This window comes from Microtus oregoni, unplaced genomic scaffold (genome assembly GCF_018167655.1).
Source record: "Microtus oregoni isolate MIOR12 unplaced genomic scaffold, Mior012 000037F_ref0000500, whole genome shotgun sequence".
NCBI classification, from domain to species: Eukaryota; Metazoa; Chordata; class Mammalia; order Rodentia; family Cricetidae; genus Microtus; species Microtus oregoni.
The window spans coordinates 14,806,812-14,827,353 of NW_024543096.1; the positions used below are offsets into that span (position 1 = coordinate 14,806,812).

General features: G+C 40.6%; 1 protein-coding gene across 15 annotated transcripts in view; it reads right to left on the minus strand.

Moving 5' to 3' along the window:
- Nucleotides 1–20,542, minus strand: part of Baz2b (bromodomain adjacent to zinc finger domain 2B) — a 211,388-nt gene that overhangs the window by 155,375 nt on the left and 35,471 nt on the right. For all 15 annotated transcript variants that reach the window (XM_041631512.1, XM_041631511.1, XM_041631509.1 and 12 more), the window contains exon 2: nt 3,417–3,459. The gene's annotated coding sequence lies outside the window, so the exon portion shown is untranslated. The remainder of the gene's footprint in view (nt 1–3,416; nt 3,460–20,542) is intronic.

Consider the following 20,542-nt stretch of genomic DNA (forward strand, 5'->3'; position numbering starts at 1 on the left):
GGCAGGTGGATCTTTGTGAGGCCAGCCTGGTCTACAAGAGCTAGTTTCAGGACAGGCTCCAAAGCCACTGAGAAACCCTGTCTCGAAAAACTAAAAGACACTCTATTTAATTAGTCCAATCCTTTCAAACAGACACAATGCATCACTTCATGTACCAAGGTATACAGTTGCAAAATAGCACACGGTGACCTCTAAAACCCATCCTCCTAATTCACCCTGTACCTTAATGTTCAATTACATATGCTAAATTCCCTATTTTCATTATAATATGAGAAACTTAAGATATTAGGTAAATTAGTACTTTCAGTATGTTTATGACTACCAACAAACACTTGCTGAGTGCAATAGGAAGGTTTATGTACACTTGTCAATCCAAAATACAAGAGTCAATGATCAGTAACAAAGAACTAATAAAAATTAAGTGTTAGCAAACTATTAGAGAGAATCGCTTTCAATTAGGATGGTTAGAGAATACCTCAGAGAGATGACTAAATATAGACAGGGCATTAGAAGGGAGAGCTGTTTTCATCAAAATAATATATGTAAATTTGAAAAGACAAAAAGATATCCTATGTAAAATTAATGATATAAGAATGGCATAAAAATTTAATGTAACATGTAGTTTAGATTGGGTACAATGTGAGGTTGCTATTCTTGATTATTTAATGCATACAGGAATCAAGTAGGACATCAGATTAGAGTACGGGTCTGAACTAGTGAAAAACAGGAAGTCACCAAGTATCTTCTGACTTAACTGAGACTCATGTACAAATTTTGATGGAACTGACAATGCTCAATCCCTCAGAAGCTCATTGAAATAGTTTTGCTATCTGTGTGGGTTGTACTATAGAGAGAAAGAATTGTAACTGTAATTGTCCTTTTTTCTAAAAATTGCTAAAATGTTTTAAGGAAAAAAAATACATATATACACACATACATATATATATATACACACACACACATATATATATATATTATAGAATGTAGTAATGCCGTCTGTCTCTTTAGGTTTGAGATAGCTAAAGTTTACAACTTTATCACTATGTCATGTTGTGATGGATCTCCGAATAGGCCCTTGGCTTCCCACTGTCTTGGAAGAAATCAGTCTTTTCCTAACAGTGCCGAATCTCAGGCCAGGCTTGGCAATTGTGGTAGTTAGAATGTAATTTGCCCTCAGAATCTCATAGGGAGTGGTACTATTTAGGAGGTGTGGCTTTTCTGAAGAGGGTACAGCCTCCTTAAATGAAGTATGTCACTGTGGAGGTAGGATTTGAGGTTTCCTATGCTCAGGATACTGCCCAGTGTCTCAGTTGACTTCCTGTTGCCTACAAGATATAGGACGGACTCTCAGCTACTACTCCAGCACCACGTCTGCCTGTACAGCCATCATGCTCCTTGCCCTGAGGATAAAGGACTAAACCTCTGAACTGTACACCACCAATTTAATGAAACTTTGTAAGAGTTGCCATGATCATGGAGTCCCTTCACAGCAATAGAAACTCTAAAACAGAAGTGAACTACCCTTTCAGTAGCACTCACTGTGAATCAGTGTTGAAATCACTCTCCTCTCATGACTACAGGGACTGAAGAAAGGCTTACAACCATCATCACAAAGTAGTTTCTAACTGCAAAGGAACACTTCTTGTCTTTACTTCATAGCTAACAACACTGAACAAGGCCTCTTCCTGAAATGCTTGGATTAAGAACTGCAATAGCTACTTAATAATTTAACTTGGTTATAAAGAAGGGCATGCTACACAGAATGCTTTAGCATGTTATAGTGAAAGAGCCTATTACATCAATGAAGTTCTGATTATAAAAGAAGACATAACTCAAGGATATTGGACTTGCCTTATATGTGAGGCCAGGATGCCATCCCTACCACAACAAAGAATGAAAACCAAAGAGAAAAGTAAAGGAAGAGAGAGGAGAAGGGAGTGAAAGGGGAGGGGGACGTTCAAGAGAAAGCTAAACTGTTTCCATAAGCCACAGTGAAACAAAATAATCATAAAACCTTTAGAGATACAATAAAAATTCTGTAGTCAGTAGAAAACAGCAAATTTAAAACAATTTCCAAAAGAAATTCTGAACATGACTACAAAGATCATATGGGCTTTGCCTTCCATATAACTGTAATACCTCCTAACTACTGTTCCTATGCTTAGTTAACAGATAAAGCATGTGTAAAGTAGGTTCAGTAAAAAATTTACTCAAAGTCCATTCTTTGTTACTTATGAAGATACTTTTTTAATGCTGGAAAAATTCATTACTACAATGTAGCCTTTCCTACTTAAGAATCCTTGGAATAAAAAAAAAAAAGAAAGAAAAAAAAGCCGGGCGGTGGTGGCGCACGCCTTTAATCCCAGCACTCTGGAGGCAGAGGCAGGCGGATCTCTGTGAGTTCGAGACCAGCCTGGTCTACAAGAGCTAGTTCCAGGACAGGCTCCAAAAACCACAGAGAAACCCTGTCTCAAAAAACCAAAAAGAAAAAAAAAGAAAAAAAAAAGAATCCTTGGGGCTGGAGAGATGGCTCAGCGGTTAAGAGCATTGCCTGCTCTTCCAAAGGTCCTGAGTTCAATTCCTGGCAACCACATGGTGGCTCACAACCATCTGTAATGAGGTCTGGTGCTCTCTTCTGGCCTGACGACATACACACATATAGAATATTTAAAAGAATCCTGAAAAAAAGAAAGAAAAAGAAAAGAAAAGAAAAGGAAAGGAAAGGAAAGAAAGGAAAAGAATCCTGTACCAGGCCTGGGACATGTCTTAGAATTCATGCTTCCTATGTATAAGACCAGGGTTCAATCTCAGCACCACCATCAATCCAAAAATCAACACTGTAGATCTAGGGGTTGTTAAGGGCGTACTGATAGGTAACACATTTCCTTGACATGCAACAGAAATGAATATTGTAAACAAAGCTAAACAGAAGAAGCATTTTCTTCAAACACGGCCATTTGGGAGGCTGTATAAGAGTATCTGGGTATCGATAAAACTTTAAGGAATAAGCCTGAGAATTCTCTCAAGTTGCGATGCTTTCGTAGCCAGACTTTAATAATCCATAACTATCTCAAGTAATTTTATTTTTTCCAGTTTTTCCCGAATATGGAATAATCTTAAATCTTTGCCACATTTTGGTAAAAACAAAATGGAAAAGGATGACAGCATGATTCACAGTGAAATATGTATATAATAATTTTAGCTATAAATTAAAATTTCAATTTAAAGCCCTTTAAGGCATTTTACAAGTATTAAGTAACTTAAAATATGAAATATGAGTCACTGAATATCTAAACATTCAACTGGCTGGTGGGAGAAATTACAATAGTTTTATGCTATGAATATCTCCTAATTCAATTCCTATTCTCAGAGAAAACAACTCGTCCTTTGAAGCTGAACAATCATTTTGGTCTTACTGTGATCAATGTGGTCAATCTTGTGACATCACTGTTGAGAAACCTGCAACAGGAAGAAAACAGAATTAGCAACCAGCTGAACCTCACTTGAGTCAGTAACTTCAGAACCAGTTTCTTTAGGACTTTGTCTCTGTTCTCCCCACAGTAACTTAAAGTGAAGGAAGCACAAAACTGGCAAGGCAGAAATACACACAAAATGTCTGACACTTATAAGTATGCCAGGGTGGGCGTGTTCATAGTCAGCAACACTTTATGCTTAAAAATAAATTATAGGGCATTTGGGTTACAGGTCTTGTTTATTTCCAGATATTTAAGAAGAAAAGAATCACTGTGTCTTAACTATATCACAATGGGGGACTGATTGTAAATACTTTATGATTAGCAGCCTTACCTACTGTCAAAATGTCATTTACTGAAAACGGGAAATTGCTACACACCTAATCCTTATCATAGATTAAGGGTATCTTTGGGACAGATCCAGTGTTAAGCCATGAACCCAAGGGAACCTGTATACTAAGTCACTTCCTAAGCTATTAATGACTTACACTTATCCAAGAAATCTGACCTTCTAGAAACTCCTTCATTACCAAGGCTTTATTTAAGACATCTCTTAAATACTTTAGTATTTAAAAAAAACAACACACTGTCAGTGTTCTAAGGTTAATAGCTTTCATGTGTTGTTTTAACAAATCCTCATAATAATCCCTTCAAAGAAGCAAAAGATGTGTTATCTTCATTACACACTCATGGAGGAGCTTGCAGCAGTTACGTGAACTGGCTCAGCAGAAGGGAGTGGCCTTTGTCCTTACACTTTCACACAATTCATCCTGTTCCTTTTCCTCATTGTCTTTAACACAAAACCTATCATTGCTATCCTACTAGTTCAAGGGACTGCTCAATGGCTCACGAGTAAAGATGCTGTTACCAAGCCCGAGACCTCAGTTCAATACCCAGTTGGCAGGAGAAGACTCTGACCTCAAACCCATACCATGACACAACAAAGCACACTTGTGCTTCCCACCCCTATATATACACACAGATCCATAAAACATTGCTTATCTATATTATCATATATATATGCAGTCTTGTTGTCTCCTATTACTGCCCCACTGAGAATTGAACAGTTACTTTCTTTTTGTTTGGTAGATTTTGTTGTGAGTTGTGTGGGATCTAACCCAGTGCCTCGTTCATGATCGCGAAAGTGCTCTACCACTGAACTAGCTACACCCTCAGTCTTTCCAACCACGCTATAACTCTACCATTGCTAGGAGAATTCTCACAATACTTCTCGGGCTTATGAGGTGTTCGGCCAGTTCGAGCTTCACTATGTCTCTCTGCTGTCTACAAGACCTAGTTCCAGGACAGCCAGGGCTGTTACACAGAGAAACACTGTCTTGAAAAACCAAACTTGGTATGTATATGCATGATGTGTGGATGAATGTGTTTGTGTGTTCATGTGTGTGAGTCTACAATGATAGTAAAGATCAGAGCACCTCAGGTATCAATCACATCAAGTATCAGGACTTGCTTCCCACCTGCTTGAGGCAGGATTCCGTCTTTGCTATTTGCTGCTATGGACAACACAATTTTCAAGGGGTTCTCCTATTTCCACTTCCCACCTCACTGTAGGTGCTCTGGGATTGTGGATGAATACCACAGCACCCGGCTTTATGTGGAGTCTGTGGACCAGACACTGCAATAGCGTCATCCACTGAGCCATCTCCCTAGTGCAGGATATGGGAGGAATTAATGCTAAATTAATAATAACAGCAAAGACCATTCAAAATTCTAAGTTCCACAATCAAACAAACACACAGGGGGAGAGCATGGTGACCTTTGCTTTGAACAGCCCATAAGGTCGTGTGACTATTATTTATTCAAGTGGAGATGATTCCACAAGCAGGTAATTTTTTTGTTTGTTTTTCGAGACAGGGTTTCTCTGTGTAGTTTTTGGAACCTGACCTGGAACTAGTTCTTGTAGACCAGGCTGGCCTCAAACTCACAAAGATCTGCCTGCCTCTGCCTCCCGAGTGCTGAGATTTAAGGCATGCGCCACCACCGCCCAGCTCCAAAGCAGGGAAATTTTAAAATAACACACGATACTGAAGTGGAAAACTTAGATGTTTTATAGCTTCCATTTCAGTATGAAAGTTCATTAAAAGCCGGGCGGTGGCGGAGCACGCCTTTAATCCCAGCACTCGGGAGGCAGAGGCAGGCGGATCTCTGTGAGTTCGAGACCAGCCTGGTCTACAGAGCTAGTTCCAGGACAGGCTCCAAAGCCACAGAGAAACACTGTCTCGAAAAGCCAAAAGAAAAAAAAGAGAGAGAAAGAGAAAGTGCATTAAGTTCCCTAGATTTTGAGTCTGGTTAATTTGGGTATGTGGTATTTTTATTTCCTTGTAAGTCTTTTTTTTTTTTTTTTTTTTTTTTTTTGGTTTTTCGAGACAGGGTTTCTCTGTGGCTTTGGAGCCTGTCCTGGAACTAGCTCTGTAGACCAGGCTGGTCTCGAACTCACAGAGATCCGCCTACCTCTGCCTCCTTGTAAGTCTTTTTTTACAATAAATTTATTTAAAAATTTTCCCTTCCCACATTCATTTTAATCATGATATTTTATCACAGCAAGAGAAGGCAAATGAAAACATTTCATTTAACAGTCAGAAGTGAGTGCTGAGCACACCAAGGCTTCATGGCTATGTCAAAGAAAGTAAGAAAGTAAGAAAGTAAGAAAGAAAGAAAGAAAGAAAGAAAGAAAGAGGGAGGGAGGGGAAGACATAAAGAAAAAAGGGAAGGAAGAAGTAAAAGAAAAAGAAATCGATGTAGCTCTGCTTAAGGCTCTGTGGAGACCCTGGTAAATGCACAGAGCTCAGGTCACCTCAATCCCACGGAGTGACCTTCACTGGCCTTAGGCTCCTCTGTAGATTAGAGAAATTAGTTAGAATCTGAGACCCTCCCTCTTAGGGCTTGGTTCCCACACTTCAGGCTACTTTCTTTCTGGACTTGGTTTTCTTTCTTTTTTTTTAATATTTTTTTAAAGATTTATTTATTAGGGGCTGGAGAGATGGCTCAGTGGTTAAGAGCATTGCCTGCTCTTCCAAAGGTCCTGAGTTCAATTCCCAGCAACCACATGGTGGCTCACAGCCATCTCTAATGAGGTCTGGTGCCCTCTTATGGCCTGCAGACATACACACAGACAGAATATTGTATACATAATAAATAAATAAATATTAGGAAAAAAAAGATTTATTTATTATATATAGTCTTCTGCCTGCATGAATGCCTGCAGGCCAGAAGAGGGCAGTAGATCTCATTATAGATGGTTGTGAGCCACCAGGTAGTTGATAGGAATTGAACTCTGGATCTCTGGGATAGCACTCAGTGCTATTAAACTCTGAGACATTTCTCCAACCCTTATTTCAAGTTTTTAAAAAATAAAACAACCCAATATTTGGAAATAAGTCATATAAAATTATAGCTCAAATCTAAAGGCAGACGTGTTCACTCAGGTGAATGGAGAAAGGACAGAATGTGAAGTGGAACTTGAGGGATTCAAATGCGGCTCATGAGAAAACAAAGCAGCCGCATCATAAGGCAGAAAACCGGAGAAGACTGCAAAGCCGAGGGAAGAAAGAGCCATCTCTGATGAGGAGAGTGTACTGCACAGCCTCAAAATTATGTGGGCAGGAGTCAGGAAGACTGCAAACACTTCCCTCTAAACCACTCTACCAAAGCAGATCAGGAGAGGCTCATAGATGGAGCCCATCACAGAGCTCTGGGTACCCAAAGGGCTGCCTTCAGGGACACCATGCCTTTCAAACAGAACAAGTGACTGCAACTTGGAAGGAACTTCAGGTGTAAACATGTGTTTCCATGCTGAACTAGGGTGATGAACAGAAGTAGCAGATAGTCGTCATTTCTGTCAGTCCTTCCAGGGAATTTAGGTAGGCACAGAGAATGTTCCTCTGTACCCATGGAAACAATATGCTCTCCTTAAATCACTACAATACATGGTAAGAGTCAGTTCAAGAATAACTACACTTTCTACAAAACTCTGTAATTTTGAAGAGGTATTACAATTTGTGTAAATAAATTGGAAGATTTTTTTTTGGGGGGGGGGCGGTTTCGAGACAGGGTTTCTCTGTAACTTTGGAGCCTGTCCTGGAACTAGCTCTTGTAGACCAAGCTGGCCTCGAACTCACAGAGATCCGCCTGCCTCTGACTCACAAGTGTTGGGATTAAAGGAGTGCGCCACCACCATCAGGCTAAAAGAATATTCATAACTAGATAAAAAGATAAGGTAAATGCTCAATTTTATTTTTAAAAAATTATGAATATTAAAATATATATACTTAAAATATGCAGTTAAAATAAATATACTTTACTAAAACGCTAAGCTCACAGTACTAAAAGTAAGTTTAGCCAGCCCTCCTTTGTCATAGCATTTTTTACACATGATTTAGCAGGTACTTTGCATGAGGGGGAAAACTGTGCAGAACTGAATTGACTCCAGAGAAGAAAGCCAGGCAAATATTAAGATTTCTCATAAAATTCAAGAGGCTTTTATAAACAATAGATAACTCTTTAAAATTGTGTTAAAACTAGGAAATACAATCAAATTACACATATAAAAAGTAATGCTTTATTTTATAAAAATGATTCAACTAATATATTGGTTATGTGCCACTGGTGTACAAGTCCTATTCTAGTACACACAGCAATCCTTCAACTATACTTAGCCTCAGAAAATATATACCAATGTTTCCACCTACAGATGTGAGAAAACAATTTTTAGTCATAACATAATGAGCATGTTTTTCAAGAAATTAGTAGGTACTACCTTAATTTTTACTCTTGCTCTGTCCCAAATCAGGACTTCAAGTTTACATCATCATAATCATTATTGTGTATGTGTGTTTGTGTGTGTGTGTGTGTGTGTTTGGAGACTGGGTTTCTCTGTGTAACGGCACTAGCTATCCTGGAAATAGTTCTTGCAGACCAGGCTGGCCTTGAACTCACAGAGATCTGCCTACCTTTGCCTCCCGGTGCTGGGATTGAAGGTATGTGCCACTACCACCCGGCCATTATTATTATTATTACTATTATTAGAGTGAGTGAGTGTGATTGTGTGTGTTTGTGTGTGTATTTTCATATGCACCACAAGTCAGTTCTCTCCTAGTACTATTCGGGATGTGGGGACTGAATTTAGGTTATTAGCTTAAGCAGTAGCATGCTTACCCACTGCCCAGGCCTTTTTACATAATCAATTTTAGTATGCTATCTTAACCTGAATTTGACAGTGTTCTGTAACTTCCCATAACTACAAAGTTAGGATATTTATGTCTACTGAAAGGACTGAAAGAAATATTCCTACTTATTTTATTTAACAAACAAATCAACATGTAATTAAACACTGATCACACCTAGAGTCATTAAAAACAATAGTTACTGTTTATTTTTTTCCTGTGTTGTACACTATTTTAAGAGGTAGTTATATAATAATGGGTAGTTATATAATAACGGGGGTTGGAGAGATGACTAGGTGGTTAAGAGCACTGCCTGCTCTTCCAAAGGTCCTGTGTTCAATTCCCAGCAACCACATGGTGGCTCATAACCATCTGTAATGAGGTCTGGTGCCCTCTTCTGGCCTGCAGACCTACACACAGAATATTGTATACATAATAAATAAATAAACATTAAAAAAGAAAGAAAGAAAGAAAGAAAACCGGGGTTGGAGATGGCTGTGGGGTTGGAAAAGTGGCTCTGGTTAAGAGCACTTCCAGAGGACCTGAGTTCAATTCTCGGCACCCACAGGGCAGCTCACAACTGTCTGTAGTTCCAGTTCTGGGGGACCTGACACCCTCACACAGACATACACGCAGGCAAAACACCAATGCACATAAGACAAAATTAGACAAAATAAATTAAGAAAACCATGGCTGAAGATATCTTTGGGGAATCTTCATACACGTTTGCCTGACACGTATATATGATCCAAATCTAAATAGCAGAACTGATCCAAATAATCCCTTATTTCAGAATAATAGTAATAATGCATCGCTGAATCTATTAATACCATACAAGTACCAAATTAAAATGATGCTCTTAAATATTTGCAGTTTTAGTTCTTTTTAGAGAGTGAAAGCAAGTTTATTGAGTATATGCTCAATAAATACAAGGCACTGAGCTCAAGCTCCAGAAGAACAGAGAGGAGCACCTCCAGTTCTGTGGGGCTTTTTGAAGACTATTTACTTCAGTAAAATAGTCCCAAATCTGGAGAAAAGGAATTATCTTTTTAATTTTCATTTATTTTTATTTTATATGTATATGTGTTATGCCCAAATCTGTGGGGTCCCCACAAAAGCCAACAAAGGAGACTGAGTCCTGTATGTAAAAGCAAAGAGCCTTTATTTTAATCAAGCTTGTAAACTCGATCTCTCGGCACGTTCAACATATTGGAATAACTGGAAGGCCCTGAGCTCAATTAGACTTGGGTTTTTATAGCAGTAAAGGTGGGGGGTGAGGAGTTTCTGAGGTTCAGGACCTCTGATTGGTTGACATCTGTCTAGGGGTGTCCTGTTGACTGTGTTCTGGCAGGTGATCCTATCTACAGTAGTTGGAATGCCAGACATTTCCTTTGAATGGTCTGCTCTTGGGTGGAGGTCAGGCAATCTCAGTCTGTGGTTCCTCTTGCACCCAGGCATTGTCTCAGGGTAAACTATCGAGATTCCAGACTCCATTTAAATTCATCGATGGCCAGAGTCCCAGGTGATAATAGTTGGAAGTAAAATACTTCCTTTGGGTGACCTGCCCAGACTTAGATCATCATGGCTGGCCCCCACAAGTGTAAGTACCTGCATGTATGGAGGTATGTGTACCATGCGCATGCCTGATACCCACTGAGGACAGAAAGGGACTCTGGGGCAGTCCTGAACCACCACGTTGGGTGCTGGGAACTGAACCCAGGTCCTCTGCAAGAGCTGCAAGTAAGCTTAAAACCTGAGCCAACTCCCCAGGTCCCCTTGGCCCAAATAACTATCTTATCTTCAAACAATTACCAAGTTTAACTCTAGGGGAAAAAATAAAACATTTATTTTGTCAAGGAACCCATAATGTTTATAATGTTTATCCATGGTATTTATAAAGAGAAATATTCTCTGTTTGAGAGAACTGGGGCTTTTTGTTGCTATTGGTTTTAATTTCAAGGACGGTAACTAACAAGTTGCCAAGTTAGTGAGGCCTGGCCTCAAGTGACCTCCCTGAGTATTTGGAATTACAGAAGTATGCCACCACACCCAGGTGAAGTGTGTTTCAGAATTTTTCAGATTGCAACACTGTTACATTTCAATCTGCTTTGCTGTATTCAGCTAGGTGAACTTGCTGCAATTCCTTTGCCTCTATAAGCAATGCTAAGGACTAAAATCTCCACAGAACAAAGAAAGCAATAAGGCGATCTTATTAACACTTGGAATAGTTTTGGCCATTGGGAACGTCACATGCTAAAAACTTCCTGTTTCCTGTAGTATATCAGAAAAAAAGAAAGCAGCTTCAACAGCAAAGTTGGAGCTTTGTTGTTGGTTTTGTGATTTTTGAATGTTAGAAACAGATTACCCTATATAACACAGGCATGTCTTGAACGCATCTTCTTACCTCACCCTTCCAAGAGCCTGGATCACAGCTTTCTACCACACACATTTAAGGCAGAGTTTTATTTTTTTAATTAATTAATTAATTTATTTATTTATTAAAGATTTCTGCCTCCTCCCCGCCAGCGCCTCCCATTTCCCTCCCCATCCCCCCGATCAAGTCCCCCTCCCTCATCAGCTCAAAGAGTAATCAGGGTTCCCTGCCCTGTGGGAAGTCCAAGGACCACCCACCTCCATCCAGGTCTCCTAAGGTGAGCATCCAAACTGCCTAGGCTCCCACAAAGCCAGTACCTGCAGTAGGATCAAAAACCCATTGCCATTGTTCTTGAGTTCTCAGTAGTCCTCATTGTCCACTATGCTCAGCAAGTCCGGTTTTATCCCAGGCTTTTTCAGACCCAGGCCAGCTCGCCTTGGTGAGTTCCCAACAGAACATCCCCATTGTCTCAGTGTGTGGGTGCACCCCTCGCGGTCCTGAGTTCCTTGCTCGTGCTCTCTCTGCTTCTGCTCCTGATTTGGACCTTGAGATTTCAGGAATCTCTTGGGAATATACCCAAGAGAGGCCCTATCATACAACAAAAGTATATGCTCAACTATGTTCCTAGCAGCATTGTTTGTAATAGCCAGAACCTGGAAACCTAGATGCCCTTCAATGGAAGAATGAATGAAGAAAAGTATGGAATATATACAAATTAGAGTACTACTCAGCAGTAAAAAACAAAGACTTCTTGAATTTTGCATACAAATGGATGGAAATAGAAAACACTATCCTGAGTGAGGTAAGCCAGACCCAAAAAGAGGAACATGGGATGTACTCACTCATATTTGGTTTCTAGCCATAAATAAAGGACATTGAGCCTATAATTCGCAATCTTAGAGAAGCTAAATAAGAAGGTGAACCCAAAGAAAAACATATAAGCATCCTCTGAATATTAACCTTCATAAGGCAGAGTTTTAACTAAGAGATTAGCATGTGTGTAAGAAGTCTGCCCTCTCAGTTTAAAACAAGCATAAAATAGAAACTACTGCTACAGTGTCAGTGGAAGTCAGCGGTATGCTTACTAATGAGATAGAGTTAAGTATACATTCAATTCAATTCCAGCACCAAACAAATAAAGACCATTTTGTAAAGCATTAATAGAAGTCATATGAACAGTGTAACAGTAAGTTTTGCTGTGTTAAATAGGACCAATTTTTTAAAAAATACATGTAATGCAGCAAGCAAATAGTAGATTGCTTTCTGACTGGTGCAGACACCTTGCTGGAACCAGGCAGAGAAAACTTTAAGAAAGGGGTGTCAAGTTGGGAGCTTAGTGGGCCCTCCCCCTCTGGACTCCAAATCCCAGCAGGCCAGATCCTGACCCCTTTCTGGGGATGGGGTCTGAACAACTCCCCAGGGTACTTAAGTGACCTCCCAAAAGAGGAACACGTGGTCCCCCTTTCTTCCTCCCAGGGGTCACATTCCAGCAGCTTCCCGGTTCCCCCTCAGGGCCAGACCTTCCATTAAACCTGGATTTTTTTTTTTTTTTTGGTTTTTCGAGACAGGGTTTCTCTGTGGTTTTGGAGCCTGTCCTGGAACTAGCTCTTGTAGACCAGGCTGGTCTCGAACTCACAGAGATCCGCCTGCCTCTGCCTCCCGAGTGCTGGGATTAAAGGCATGCGCCACCACCGCCCGGCTTAAACCTGGATATTTCTTAATCCGGCTTGTTTTGATTTGCCTTGATTGGGAATTTCTGCGTAGTCAGGGAGCTCGCAATAGGAAATATTCCTAACAAGGGAAAGGAACGCCTTTAATTCCTCCTCTTGGGAGGCAGAGGCAGGAGAATCTCAGTGAGTTCCTAGGCCAGCCTGGTCTACAGAGGGAGCTCCAGGACAGCCAGAATAGCCAGGAATGTTACACAGAGAAACCCCAACTCAAAAAACCAAAAAGAAAGAAGAACACCTAACTTCAGCCACAATAAATCGCTTACCTGAACAAAGAATTCCTGAGGCAAGGGGCACTGGAATCAGAGGTTCTGATGGCTCTGAGGCAGCCACAGGACCCCAGACAGAAGCCAAAGAAGAATGCATATACTTGATTGGATGAACTGGTCCAGGGTTAGAAATCTAACTGGAAAGCTTCTAGTTTCAGATATCTACTTTTTAATATTGAGCATCTGCTGGTGGGGGATGGAGGCTTATTTAAAGTGCTGGAGCTGCCTTCCTAATTTACAAAACAAACAGGCCATTAACACATCCAAAATAGAAAAAGAAGGGAAATAGCCAGATTGCATGAGAATGATTCCAATTCCAAGCCCGCCCCAAGTACAAGAATATACTAGGTGATACCTGACTAAAGTCGGAACTGCAGGTCAAGGAAGGGCAAAAATTAAAATGTGCTTTCTTAAATTTCAAAGGGGCTAGAAAAGCAAAAGTTCCAAATATTCCTGTTGTTGCAAAATGAGTACCTGCTAAGCTACAATGAAATCAATAAAAGAATATAGTCTTAAAGCTCGGAATAACTGAATCTGTGGATTAAAACATCCATTCACTGTAGCAATGGAAGGAACTGAGTTTTACAGGCTTGTCAATACAAAGCAACCATTTTTTAAAAATATATACGTGTATTTTGCCTGCCTGTGCACCACATGTATTCCTGGTGCCCATGGAGACCAAAAGAGGGTGTCAGAACCCCAGAAACTGGAGTTATGGATGGTTGTGAGCCATCATGTGTATGCTAGGAACAGAACCCAGGTCTTCGGCAAGAGCAGCCAGTGCTCCTAACTACTAAGCATCTCTCCAGCTCTAAACCTCCATTTCTAGTCTGTCAGTTGGCAATTCCTTATCAACCAAAGCGAGAACATCAATATCATAGCTCTATTTGTTGGGTATTCTATGGCTTTGGTGACCTCAGTAGGCTTTAATAACAGTAAAAGCATCTGTTCCTGGGAAATCATTAGAAGTTTGCTACTTGAAACCAGTTGGCCTTGGAGCATGCCTTTAATCCCAGCATTCAGGAGGCAGAGGCAGGCAGATCTGTGAGTTTGAGGCCAGTCTGCTTCTCTACAAGAGTGGGTTTCAGGACAGGCTCCAAAGCTACAGAGAAACCCTGTCTCAAAAACCAAAAACAAAACAAAACAAAGAAGCCTGCTATTTGAGCCTGGTGGTGGTGGCTCCTAACTTTAATCCCAGCAACCAAGAGGCAGAGAGGTGGGGGATCTTAGTAGTTCAAGGTCAGCCTGGTCTACACAGTGAGTTCCTGGACAGCCAGGAATACACAGGGAAAACACTATGGTGTGTGTGTGTGTGTGTGTGTGCGTTACTATTTGGAGCTGCTCAAAACCTGTCTTCCCATAAAAAGTCTAGGCATAAATCAAACGATCATTTTATTTAATCCCCTCCCAGATTGTCAAATCATAACCTAAAAGACAGTTATGTTCTAAGAATATTTATTCATAAGAAAACTTCCTTCAGTAGTAAACAAAACCAGCGGTGGAAAAACAAAGAACAAATACAATCTCTTTAAAACTGTAAAAAAAATCCATTATCAAGATTCCGACTCTCACTGATAAAATGAAAAATTCAATTGCTATTCATCTCCATCCGTTAAAAATCTCAAAATTCTTAAAATTTCTAGTCTTTTCTTGTTCATGACAAGTCTGTTAATCATACTTGAGTTTGTGCTAATTAAGGGGGCAGGGCAGAACACAGGAGAGCCTCAGAATGGGCCAATCTCCAGAAAAGCCAAAAAACAGGAGTCTGAACTTTAGCTCACCCACTAATCCCAGGGAATGGGATGTGCGTACTTGAGATTAACTGCTACAAGGATTACTAAACATGATTTGATACACTTCTAAGTACGTCACCAGGAAGGTAGCTCCATGGAAAAACAGATATTTTAGAAATACACAAGACACTGTCCTATGTTCCTCTTCATTTGGCTGTCTATCTGCATCCCTTAAAATAATCTTTATAAAAACTGGAAAACATAAACTGGCAGGATGGCTTAGTGGTTAAGGTTAAGAGTGCTGACTGCTCTTACAGAGTTCTATTCCCAGCATCCACATAAGGTGGCTCACAGCCACCTCTAATTCCAGGTCCAGGGAACCCGGTACTCTCTTCTGACCCCTGCAGGCATCCTCCCTCCCCAAACATACACATATACACATGCACATACACAGAGATGCATGTACATACACAGAAATATTTTTCTAAAAAAACTGGTAAATGTAAGTAAAATATTTCTGAGTTCTGTGAACCCTTCCATCAAGTTACTGAACTCCAGGAGAACCCAAATTCACAGATTATTGATGAGAATATGAAGAGGGTGTGCTCTTGTGGGATCTGAGGCCAGCTCTAAACTGTATCCAACAGAGCTGATAGAGTTAAAGAATGGCTTGCCTAGCGTGGGAACACATCTGGTTCCACAAGTATACAGCAACAGAGGTGCTTTACCTCGGCTGCTTCTTCAAACTAAGCAACTTGTTTCAAGTAGAACTATAGGTCTTTATATTGGCTTTTTCCTCAGATTGCTAAATTGTATCAAATAATCTATCTCACTATCCTTTCCGGAAATACATACATACTGTGCTCTCTCAAAATGTATCAGAATCTTCAAATATCTGTCTTTACCTACCACTATGTGACTAAAACTGCTCTAGAATATGGTTCGCCCAATACTTGTGGCTAGAACCCAAATGACAGCTTCGTTCTGTTGTTCATAAAACCATACAAAGCAAAACTAACCGGTGAACCAGGTAACCTTTTTAAAAAGTACTGCCTGTCCTCCCACAGTTTACCACTCCGTTCTTTCAACACAGCTAGCACTCCAGCTCACTTGTTCACAGTTCCACTTCTGAGCCACAGGCTGACATCCGTTAGAGGAAGGAGGGGTAACACCGCCAAGCGGTGCTGAAACACTAGAGGTTACATCCAAATGTGAGCCAATCACTTGGATGAAGCAATGGCTGTTTCACTTGAGGATGAGTACATGCTGTTTCAGATACACTTTTATATAACAACGGGTTCTTCAGGGAATTTCAATTGTAGCAACACAGTCCAAGAATGACTTTAAATTAAATCACATCTGAATATGAAAAATCAGCATATATATATTAAGCCTGTCGTAGTCCCATCAACAGTCCCATCAGGCCTACAGGTTATTTCCAATCTGAAGATCCCCAGCTGGAGAGCTAGCTCGGAACAGAGTGCGTGACTCCCATGAACAAGGCCCTCGGAACTCAAACACCTTAAGCAATAACAGTAACAATACACCCTAATCTGAACAAGCCAGAAACAAGTCAAGCATATGTTCACAGTTAATACAGAGCTTTTCCACGCCATAGCTAAGAAAATAAAATGATGCTATTCCACTGAAACAAAAAAATCACTTCAAAGGGTGGCTAGGAAGACTAGTGCGGCAATTATGCAACATAACAATACATAGGCCAAAGGAATATATACTTAGACCAGGCAGTGGTGGTGCACGCCTTTAATTCTAGCACTTGGGTGGGAGACAGAGACAGGCAGATCTTTGAGAACTAGAGAACAGCCTGGTCTACAGAGTGAGTTCTAGGACAGGCTCCAAAGCTACAGAGAAGCCCTGTCTCGAAAAAAGAAAACAAAAAAAAATATACATATATATACTCACACAATTAAAACTAAGCTGAACTAGATTGCAGGAAATTTAGACATTCTTCTACTAAAATAATTTTGTTATAACTAATTAGGAATATTAAACAATTATTACATTGGCAGGCTTGGGTTTCTTTCTTCCCCACTTAGGACTTTTAGAATGATACTATGCTATATAAGAAATCAGATTTAATGCTTTCTGGTTAACAAGAACTATGTAACTCTGGTCCTTACTATCTGACCACACGTTCACAATGTACTTAGGTGATCTTTCAGTACTATACCATAATGATAAGCTTCACAGGGAAATTGTGAAACTTTATAAAATATAAAATTGTGAAATTATAAAATATTTTTAGGTACACAGATAAAAGAGAAAGATTTAAGACATACATGCAATTAATTGCTAAGTATTTGAGGAAACATGCTACTAAAAAACAACCAACGACAGCCGGGCAGTAGTTCCAGGACAGGCTCCAAAGCGACTGAGAAACCCAGTCTCACAAAACAAAAACAACAACAACAACAAAAATATAAGTGAACCTTAATGGCGCTTATGATGAGTAGAATATGCCAGTCACAAAAGACAAATGTACTAAGAAAGTCAAATTCATGGATATGGGAATCAACAGCTGGGTGTGTTTAATGGGTACAGGATTTCAGCTGGGAACAGGAAAAACATCCAGGAAAGAAACAAGGGTGACTGACAGTTGTGCAGCTACAGGAATATGCTTAAAGCCACTAATGGCTTTACATGGCTAAAATAATAAATTTAATGTATGCTACAACAAAATTTTAAAGTGAGAAAATCAAGATACAAATCATAAACCAATCTTAAATCCATTATGCTGCCTAGTGTTTTGTCAACATTACACAAACTAGAATCAAAGAGGGAACATCAGCCAGGGAACTGGTGAGACAAGTCTGTGCGGCATGTTCTTGATTAACGACGAATGTAGGTAGACCAAGCCCATTGTAGGCAGTGCCACTTGAGGGCAGGCAGTCTTCAGTTGTATAAGAAAGCAAATTGAGTGAGCCAAGGAAAGCAAGCCAGTAAGCCCCAGTGGTTCTGCTTCAGTTCCTGCCTCAGTTCCTGCGCTGACTTCCCTCAGTGATGAACTGTTACCTGTAACTGAACAGGAAATAAACTCTTCCCCTCCAATGTACCAATGGATACATTGGTCCATGCAATGTATCACAACAATGAAAAGCAAACTAGGGCAGACATTAGTACCAGGACTGTGGTATCCTGTAACAAACCTGACTATATTATGGAAGTGTTTGAAGCTTTGAGCTGAAAAGCCATTGAATGCTCCACTAATGAGCTATTCTGTGGAAGCTTAAAAGATAAAAGTGTTGAAAGAAATACAGATGAGGGAAGCTTGTTAAGTTTTAGAGGGAACTGGACTCTATCGGGGATCTATGTAATACATTTAATTTAAGAATCTATAGTTTGCTGGGCGGTGGTGGCATGCGCCTTTAATCTTAGCACTCAGGAGGCAGAAGCAGGTAGACCTCAGTCAGTTCGAGGTCAGCCTGGTCTATGGAACGAGTTCCAGGACAGTTAGGACTACACAGAAAAACCCATCTCACAAAACAAAAACAAAACAAACAAAAGCCTGTATTTATGGTTAATTGGTACTGAAGAATCAGCTGTGGTTAGCAGGTGCCCAACAGCATGGAAGTGAAACCTTTGCTTTCCTGTGACCACAGAAGATGCTTAGCAGGAGCTGAAATGCCAGCTGTGATCACTAAGAGGCAGGATTATAGAGGCAAAGTCTTCTGGGAAGTATTTCCTCAATATCAGTACACAGAAACAGGGAGGGGAATGGAGGGACAGGGGAGGGCATGGCTGAATCTCAAGCTAGAAGCCAAGCTTGGTAATGTGTATGAGTCTTCCACATTTTACTGGATTTGAAGGCATCATGGAGAGTAGTTGGGGCTTGGCACAATGAGACAGGGCTGGAGTCCCAGAACAGGCCCAAAAAGGCAATGGGTGACTTCATGCACAGATAGCAGAGACTTCAGCATATTGGGAGATGCCAGGACTGTGGGATGACCACCTAGGACAACACCAGACATGAAGTGCAGCCTGAGCCTACCAGATAAGTGGCATGAGCTACAGATGTCAGACATGGAGAGATAGGATAATATCTTGGGGTCAAGCAAGTATAAAAAGGTTATGTTTAATAGTGATGTATTTGTGCATAAGAGAACCAAGGAATCAACTACTGGGTAATTTTTTGTCAACCTGACACAAACTAGTTATCAAAGAAGAAAGAGCATCAGCTGAGGAACGGACTCAAGTCTGCTGGGAACATTTTCTTGGTTAACGATAGATGTGGGAGGGACTTGCCTCCCTTGCCACCTCTGGGCAGCTGGTTCTGGGTAACAAAAGAAAGCACACAGAGTCAGCCAGGGAAAGCAAGGCAGGAGGCAACGCTCCTCCACGATTCTGCTTTGGTTAATGCCTCCAGCCTGCTGCTGCCCCTCTGTCCTTCAGTAATGAACTGGAATTGTAACACAAAAAACAAACCCTTCCCTCCTCACATGCCTTTTCGTCTTGGTGTTTATTACAGCAACTGAAAGCAAACTAAGACAACCTTCTAATTTATTCATTTGCTTCTTGAAACAATCAAATCATTCTCTTTATTTGATGTAGTTCATATTTCTTGGGTATTTCATTTTGTTTGGAGACAAAGATCTACAATGTAAAGGTTGAAACACAATCCTTCCAGGCGCTGAGATTACAGACGTACACCACCACGGCTGACTTTATCTAGTGCTTTCTATGGCACACTGTGCTAGATCGGAACTGTAGCAGGGTACAGGACACGCCTCTGCCTTAACAGAATTCATACTTAGAACACTGAAGAGCAAGGTCAGAGAGGAACGGCAATAATGGCAAACCTTGACACTGGAATGAAACCAGAAGGAATACTCCAGATGAGGAAAGTACAAGTGTCAAGACTTTAAAGTGGGAAGTCTTGGTGTTTAAAAACAAACAAACAAAACCATCAGAAGGCCCAGGGCTGGTATAGTGTAAGTGTAACCATGGGTAGGAGAAGTAAGCAGATATCACAGAAGGTCTGGACAGCAACAATAAATAGTTTGGATAGAATCCGGCAGATACTGAAAGACACATAGTAGCTTGAACTAAGAGTGGTGAGGTTTGGGCTCCTTTTTTCTTTCAGGATCACTAACCACAGTTAGGAATAACCTTGGAGTTGGGGCTGGGAGAGGAAAATTAAAACACAGACTCAGGGAAATGTCTCTCACAGAATCATCACTGGTGTTGACAAATGGTTGGGCTCATAATCAAGAACGAATTAAGCACACATGATGCTAAGGATCGGTGGTCAGTACTGGAGGAAGGGGCGAGAACTGAGTGAACTGCACTGCCCAGCAATGAGACGCAGAATCCTGGAGTAGTGACGCTCCTGGGACAGCAGGAAGAAATCAAGAGTTTAGTTTTCACTAGTTGCAGGAAAGGCAGCTTGATAAACTTGTTGTTTTTCTTCCTTTCTTTTTCTTCCTCCCTTTTTCCTTTTTCTTTTTTCCTCTTCCCTTTCCTTTCCTTTCCTTCCTGCTGGGAAAACACTTGAGGGCTGAATTTAGCCAGGTAAATTTACTGGTACCCATGACCATAATGTTTTTCCTGGAATCATGAGAACCAAGGCAGGGGGGAGGTAAACAAAGCAGAAAAGATAGGGATTTCCCCATGAAGGGTGCACAGGTGGACTGTAACCCGCAGAGGAAAAGGTCTCAAGCGCCTGCATTTAGCAGACCAGGACAGCACATCTGTCAACTGATCAGCTCATCTAGGGGAAGTGATGATGCAAGAGCTACAGAAGCATGATTATTTAAAAAACACCT